This window comes from Trachurus trachurus (assembly GCF_905171665.1).
Source record: "Trachurus trachurus genome assembly, chromosome: 19".
Lineage (NCBI taxonomy): Eukaryota > Metazoa > Chordata > Actinopteri > Carangiformes > Carangidae > Trachurus > Trachurus trachurus.
The window spans coordinates 20571868-20577867 of NC_139913.1; positions in this window are offsets into that span (position 1 = coordinate 20571868).

Below are 6000 nucleotides of genomic sequence, written 5' to 3' on the forward strand. Positions count from 1 at the left end.
ACCCTGAGTTTTTTTTCTTAAGATTTGCATTTACCTGCTCACTGCATGAACATACGTCAAAAACACAAGCACCTATAGGTCAAGATTTTCTCAAGAGCTGAGTCATCTATTAGTGCAATTTGGCACCAAGATGCCACAGCTCATAACTGCCCCAGAGTTTTTTCTTTTTGTTGTTTTTTTTTTAAAGCCCGACTCCTCCAGCCAGAGCGGCTCCTTAATGTTTTTATGCAATGTTTTCTTAACAGTGCCTAGAGATCACGCTGCATTCAGCCCATTGAGAGGCGACCGGCCAGTCTCCCACAGACTCCTTTTGTCATTCAAAGGCGCTGGCGGACAGTGAACTTTACGTGAAAGAGATGGAACAGATAGGCAAAAGACTCGCTCAACTGATGTTTGCCTGTGGGTAAATTCCTATGCACTGTGTGTAACATGGATGTTGTGTGAACGTGTGTCCGTGGGTGTGCATGCGTGTGTGTAAAATGCAAATCAGATCAACATTGTTGTTCAGAAGATGATGGTAAAGTCGAATTCACAGTGTAGGAGGCGCAGTAGCCTGGTCTAAAATGATTAGATTTTTTTTTTTTTTTTTTTTAATTTTGATTAATTATTTTGATAGAGAACTACATAAATAATGTTTTGTTTGAAATTTCAACAAGGGATTTTTTTTTTATTCTGCAGATTTTTAGTGTCAGTTGAAAACATGGTGCACATCGCCCCCTGCTGATTCCACTCCTGTATGTCACGTTAGTTTTCTGCCTGTACAATAGACACATTTACATATCTGGAGACGTGCAGGCTACTGCAGACACTCTTCATTCTCCACAAAGCTCTGTCTTAAGACTTTAAAGGACACTGTTGATGCAGCAGCACGCGCTTCATCCGTAGCGCCTCATATCTGATAACGTGGCGCCATCTTTCGGTCGACTTATGTAGCGCAGGAGTTTTAAAGGGCCAGTTCACCAAAACACAAACGAACATGAAAAACCGTTTGATTAAAACGGACGTCAAAAAATAAAATAAAATAAAGCTTTATTTCTAGCATCAATTAAAGCTGTTGTGATAGATGTTTGGCCTCTTACATGTTGCTCGTTATTTTTTAAAAATATGAACTATGGACATTAATGATAGTGATTTTTTTAAGGCAGGATTTCATGCTAAAAAGACACAAAGTTCAAAATGTAACTCAAAGGCACAAATAAAGACCTTTGTATAGATTTTGCCTATCCAATATTGATTTTAAAATATGCATGGATTTTTTAAAACTACAATAAATGTGTTTATATTTGAAAGATCTGGCAAATGAACTTTTTTTAGGACTTTGCAGCAGGTTTTTTTCCCCCCAAGTTCTTAAGCTCATCATGAAAAGGACGTTGAGACGTTGCACCTGACTGGATACAGTTCTGATTAATATGCATTGTCCCGACTAAATATACAAATAAAGTAAAGTAAGTAAAGTAAAGTGCTATAGTTTAATGTTTTTTTCTTCACTTCAAATCAACAGTCAATCAAAGAAGAGATATAGAGGCAAAGCTGATCTCAACAGATTAACTTTTCTCTGTGTCAAGAAAAACATTCATTAGATGTCCTTTAAAACAGGCTTAGACCATCCTGATCCCTGACTTTTCAAACAGAAGCTTTTTTTTATTTGTCAAATGCCCCCAGACCTGACAGATCAGATTTCTTTTTATATACTTTATTGCAAAGCTTCTTGCCTTCACATGCATACTCAGTCTTTCCAATCTCTTTGCATCTTTGTGCAATTTTTTCAAGTATATACTCACCAAGTAAACAACAAAAATGAATGACAGGTAATCTAAGCATGCCTGAGAGAGACTGTGCATGCCTCTGGCTGCCTCAAACCTCCCACTTCAAAAACAGCACTGAGCGCGTCTGATGCAGTCATGTGACTGGATAGATCAGAAAAAAACACACATTCAGTCACAGTCAAACAAGAAGGGATGAAAAAAGACCATCCAAGAAGATCAAAGTAAAGACATGTTTCACATCAGCTACATGAGCAAACATACACATATTAAAAATACATTTTAACACTACACACTTAAAACTACTCGCTTAAAGTCATGTCTACCAAAAATGTCTTCACTGCTGAAAACCTTATTAGATAGAAAGAGCAAATCAGCTGCTGTTTTACTGGGAAAGCATCAGGTTCTTGCAGTGTCACAGAACAACCAGTAGATGGTGCAAATGTCTTAAAATTGAATGTGGTGGCATCAGCTTGAATTTACTTGTGGAGTAAGTAAAGCACAAAAAGTAAAAATGTAATAAACATGTAAAATATGGGGAAAGTCTTTATAAAGGAGAAAATATAACAGATTTGCAACACTTTCAGGCTCTGACATCAGTTTGCTGTTTGTAGTTGCTCCTCTTTGAGGTTTAAATGTGTGTAAATTATCATTTGTTCCTTAAATATGTGATTTATGGACAAATGAACTCTCTAAATGTCTTCGGTTGCCAACTCAACAACCCCCCACACAACACAGTAATATGAGGCAGCATTCAGGGCCATTGTTTTGCACTTTCTAACACAGTGAATAAAAGTGGAACAGCTGGCTCGGATCCAACACAGGACAAGAGCTCAGACTGCGCACAATGAAAACCCAGCAATTACTGGCTAACTAGGTCTGATCACTGCTGCTAAGGTTTAAAAAAAATCTTTTGTACAGCACATTACAAATAAAACCATTTCCCCCCTCAGAGAAAGTAATTTTCCTCCTGTTTTCAACTTGTCAAATCTTCCTGAGAGTCATCAGTGTGATTATGGGAGCCCCTTCAGGCCAAAAAGAGCAGCACTAATGGTGGCGACCCTCAGAGCTGAAGTATGTGGGAGAATCAGAAACACCAGTGTAGCGATTTTCTCAGGACCTTGATAGGATGACAGTGGCTGCAGTTATCAAAAAGTTTCACTACAAGGACAGAGTGTAGTCTACCTCCTCTTTGTTTCTCTCTGGTTTTTCAATTTTAAAATAACAGCCTCAGCATTTCTCCTTCAGCCGATACAAATATTGCAGATTCTGTTGTTTTCTTGTGCTGTCTAGTGAACACTTTTGAAATGCCCTACACCTGTAAGCACAAAAGTCAAGAACAAATGGAAAGACATATACTGGATATGTATAGTACTATATTATGTACAGCTCAGTGTGTACAGCAAGGTCTTGATCTATAGCAACACTGAATGCTATATTTAACCCCCTACACACATGAACGGGTCAAAGGGATCCCCATCAGGCACACGCCCACACTGCAGAGGATGTTTAGACTCTAATTACGAAAGGGACGTACAGAAACAAAGTTCGCTCATTGCTTCCTATACACCCCCGGCCGAAACCATCAACGCAATTTCATCTCCCTTTGAAAAGTTGGAGGCAGCAATGTGCAGCTACTTCAGATAATGAAGCACCACTGGCCGGTCTGTGCTGATCTGATTGAATGGTCGACTCACTCAGGGAGTCAGGGCACTCTCATGAGTGGGAGACTTGGAAGTCTATTAGCCGCTAACTCTCTCTTCCTCCCACTCTCCCTCCTTCATCTCCAGCCCTGATTAGAGATAAAAAGAGAAAATGGCAACGGGTCAAGGACTCCGAGCCATTGGTTTTAATGTAGATCTGTGTGTGCAGACAGGGGAAATCAGCTGATGCTTTTTACTGCTACTCCTCTTTCATGAGTAAAGTCTTGTCTGTCTTTTCGACAAATGTTTCCAGATACAGACTCTCTGTTAGAGCTGCAAAATGCATTACTATCGAAACACTACTTACTGCGTACAGAATATAGCTCAAAATGAATTTCAAGGCTCTCAGATAACTATAGTAGGCTACAGTAATTGGGAGCGTGCCTATGTTCCCTCAGCCCTATGTTCCCTCAGCCCTATGTTCCCTCTGGACTCTCTCTACCTATCTGGACTCTGTCTATCTGGCCTGTCTAGCCTCTACCTGGTCTTTTTACTAAACTTAACCAACTCCTTTCTTCATTGCCTAAACCCAACCAATGGTGGGACCAAAGGGCTGTGGGAATAGGGCCTAATTTTCAGTGACGACAAAAGTTAGAAATGAGGGAACATAGGGCTGAGGGAACATAGGGCTGTGGGAACATAGGGATGACCCCCAGTAAATTGGCTTCCTCTGGAGCTAGCCAACGCTTCACCGCGCTCCCATCCCTCCAAACTAAAAATACTCCGCTTGATCTGGGATTTTTCTGGAATGAATGATTGCTACAACCTCCCAGCGGTGTTGTAAGTTGGCTCAGCTACGTGGAAATGGAGGCCCGTGTTGTTCTCATGCAGCTTCACACCGGGACAGTGCACTGTGCAGAAGGTGGCATGTGTGTGTTGTGTAGGCCACATCAGGTAAGACCTGGGTAATGTGTTCCCAGGGGTCCACAGCTGCCAGAGGAAAGGCTGATGGGAAACACATGTGTCCAGATGTTGAGGGGCATGACCTTTTCCCCCCAAACCCACTCATGCACATAAACATATCCCAAACACATTCTGAAGCTAAATGCTCTCCTGCAGAGCTGCTTCACAAACACCCACTTGTGAGCTGAAACACAAAGAAGATCCAACGCCATCGGCCATCTGCTGCGCTTGATGCTGCGCTAATGACACACTTCCTTCACATCTTCACTTACACACACAACACAGCACAACACAGCTTTAATGTGAATTTGTAGGTTTGAATGCTTGTGAAATGATGTTTCTTTAGTCAATCTGCATCTCACACAAATGTATAGAATCTGTTTCTCCATTTTAGAAAACCCGTTCCACTGCTAGCTAACTATCTGAAATCCTTATCAATTTACCATTTCAACCATTTATCCATCACTGTTTTGGTGTCTCTTGCTAAATTTTGCTAGCTAGCTTTCTTGTGCTCTTAAAGGGATAGTTCAACATTTTGGCAAATTGGCCCATTGCCATAATCGCTACAGTCATAGCAGTAGGTTCGTTACCTTGTTGGTGCAAGCTATTTTTAGAATGGCGGAGCAGAGCCATGAGCTGCTCAGAGCTACGCTACTGAGGCTAATGGGATTTCTTGGTCTCCCTCATCAAACTCATCAAATACACAATCCAACAACTCCAAAATGCTCTCGTGGACAAGTTGTGACCTGCACATTCACCACGCTATGAGATAATAACGGAACGTTACCAGACAGAGTTGTTTTAGAGGTAAATTCATGCAAAACCGCTGATGCGCGTTGTGTTCAGGGACAGTTTTTCAGCAAGCAGTCTCTGTATTTACCTCGAAAACGGCTCCGTTCCATTATTATCTCATAGCGTGGTGAATGTGCAGGTTGCAACTTGTCCACCAGAGCGTTTCGGAGTTGTTGGATTGTGTATTTGATGAGTTTGATGAGGGAAACCAAGAAATCCCACTAGCCTATAGCGTAGCTCTGAGCAGCTCGCGGCTCTGCTCCGCCGTTCTAAAAATAGCCTGCACCGACAATTAAAGGTAACTATCCATTTAACACATTATTTTTTATACATAAATAAGCACGAAATAACTGGTTGTTTTGTTAGTTCAAACTATATTCAGCATGAAATCATTCATGGGAAGTTTGTAACAGAATGTATAAATTAATGTGAATTTGTGTGTTTTAAGTGTGAGATGCAGATTGACTAAAGAAACATAATTTCACAAGCATTCAAACCTACAAATTCACATTAAAGTTGTGTTTTGCTGTGTTGTGTGTGTAACAGGGTGTAAGTGAAGATGTGAAGGAAGTGTGTCATTAGCGCAGCATCAACCCTGCTCTCCCTTAGTAGATATTTACTGAAAATGCTCAAAGTAATGCACAAAGAGTTATAGTAGAAGAAAGTAGCTAGTTAATGCTAACAAAAAAAGTACTTTATCAAGAAAAAGCTTTAACTATTGAATAAACAGTTTGTTTGCCAAAAGTAACAGATCTACATCTAATGATGACAATGCATAACAGTAAAATAGTAAGGACTTCTCTAAGAGATTAGTGTCCATATGATTTTACTGTCAGTCA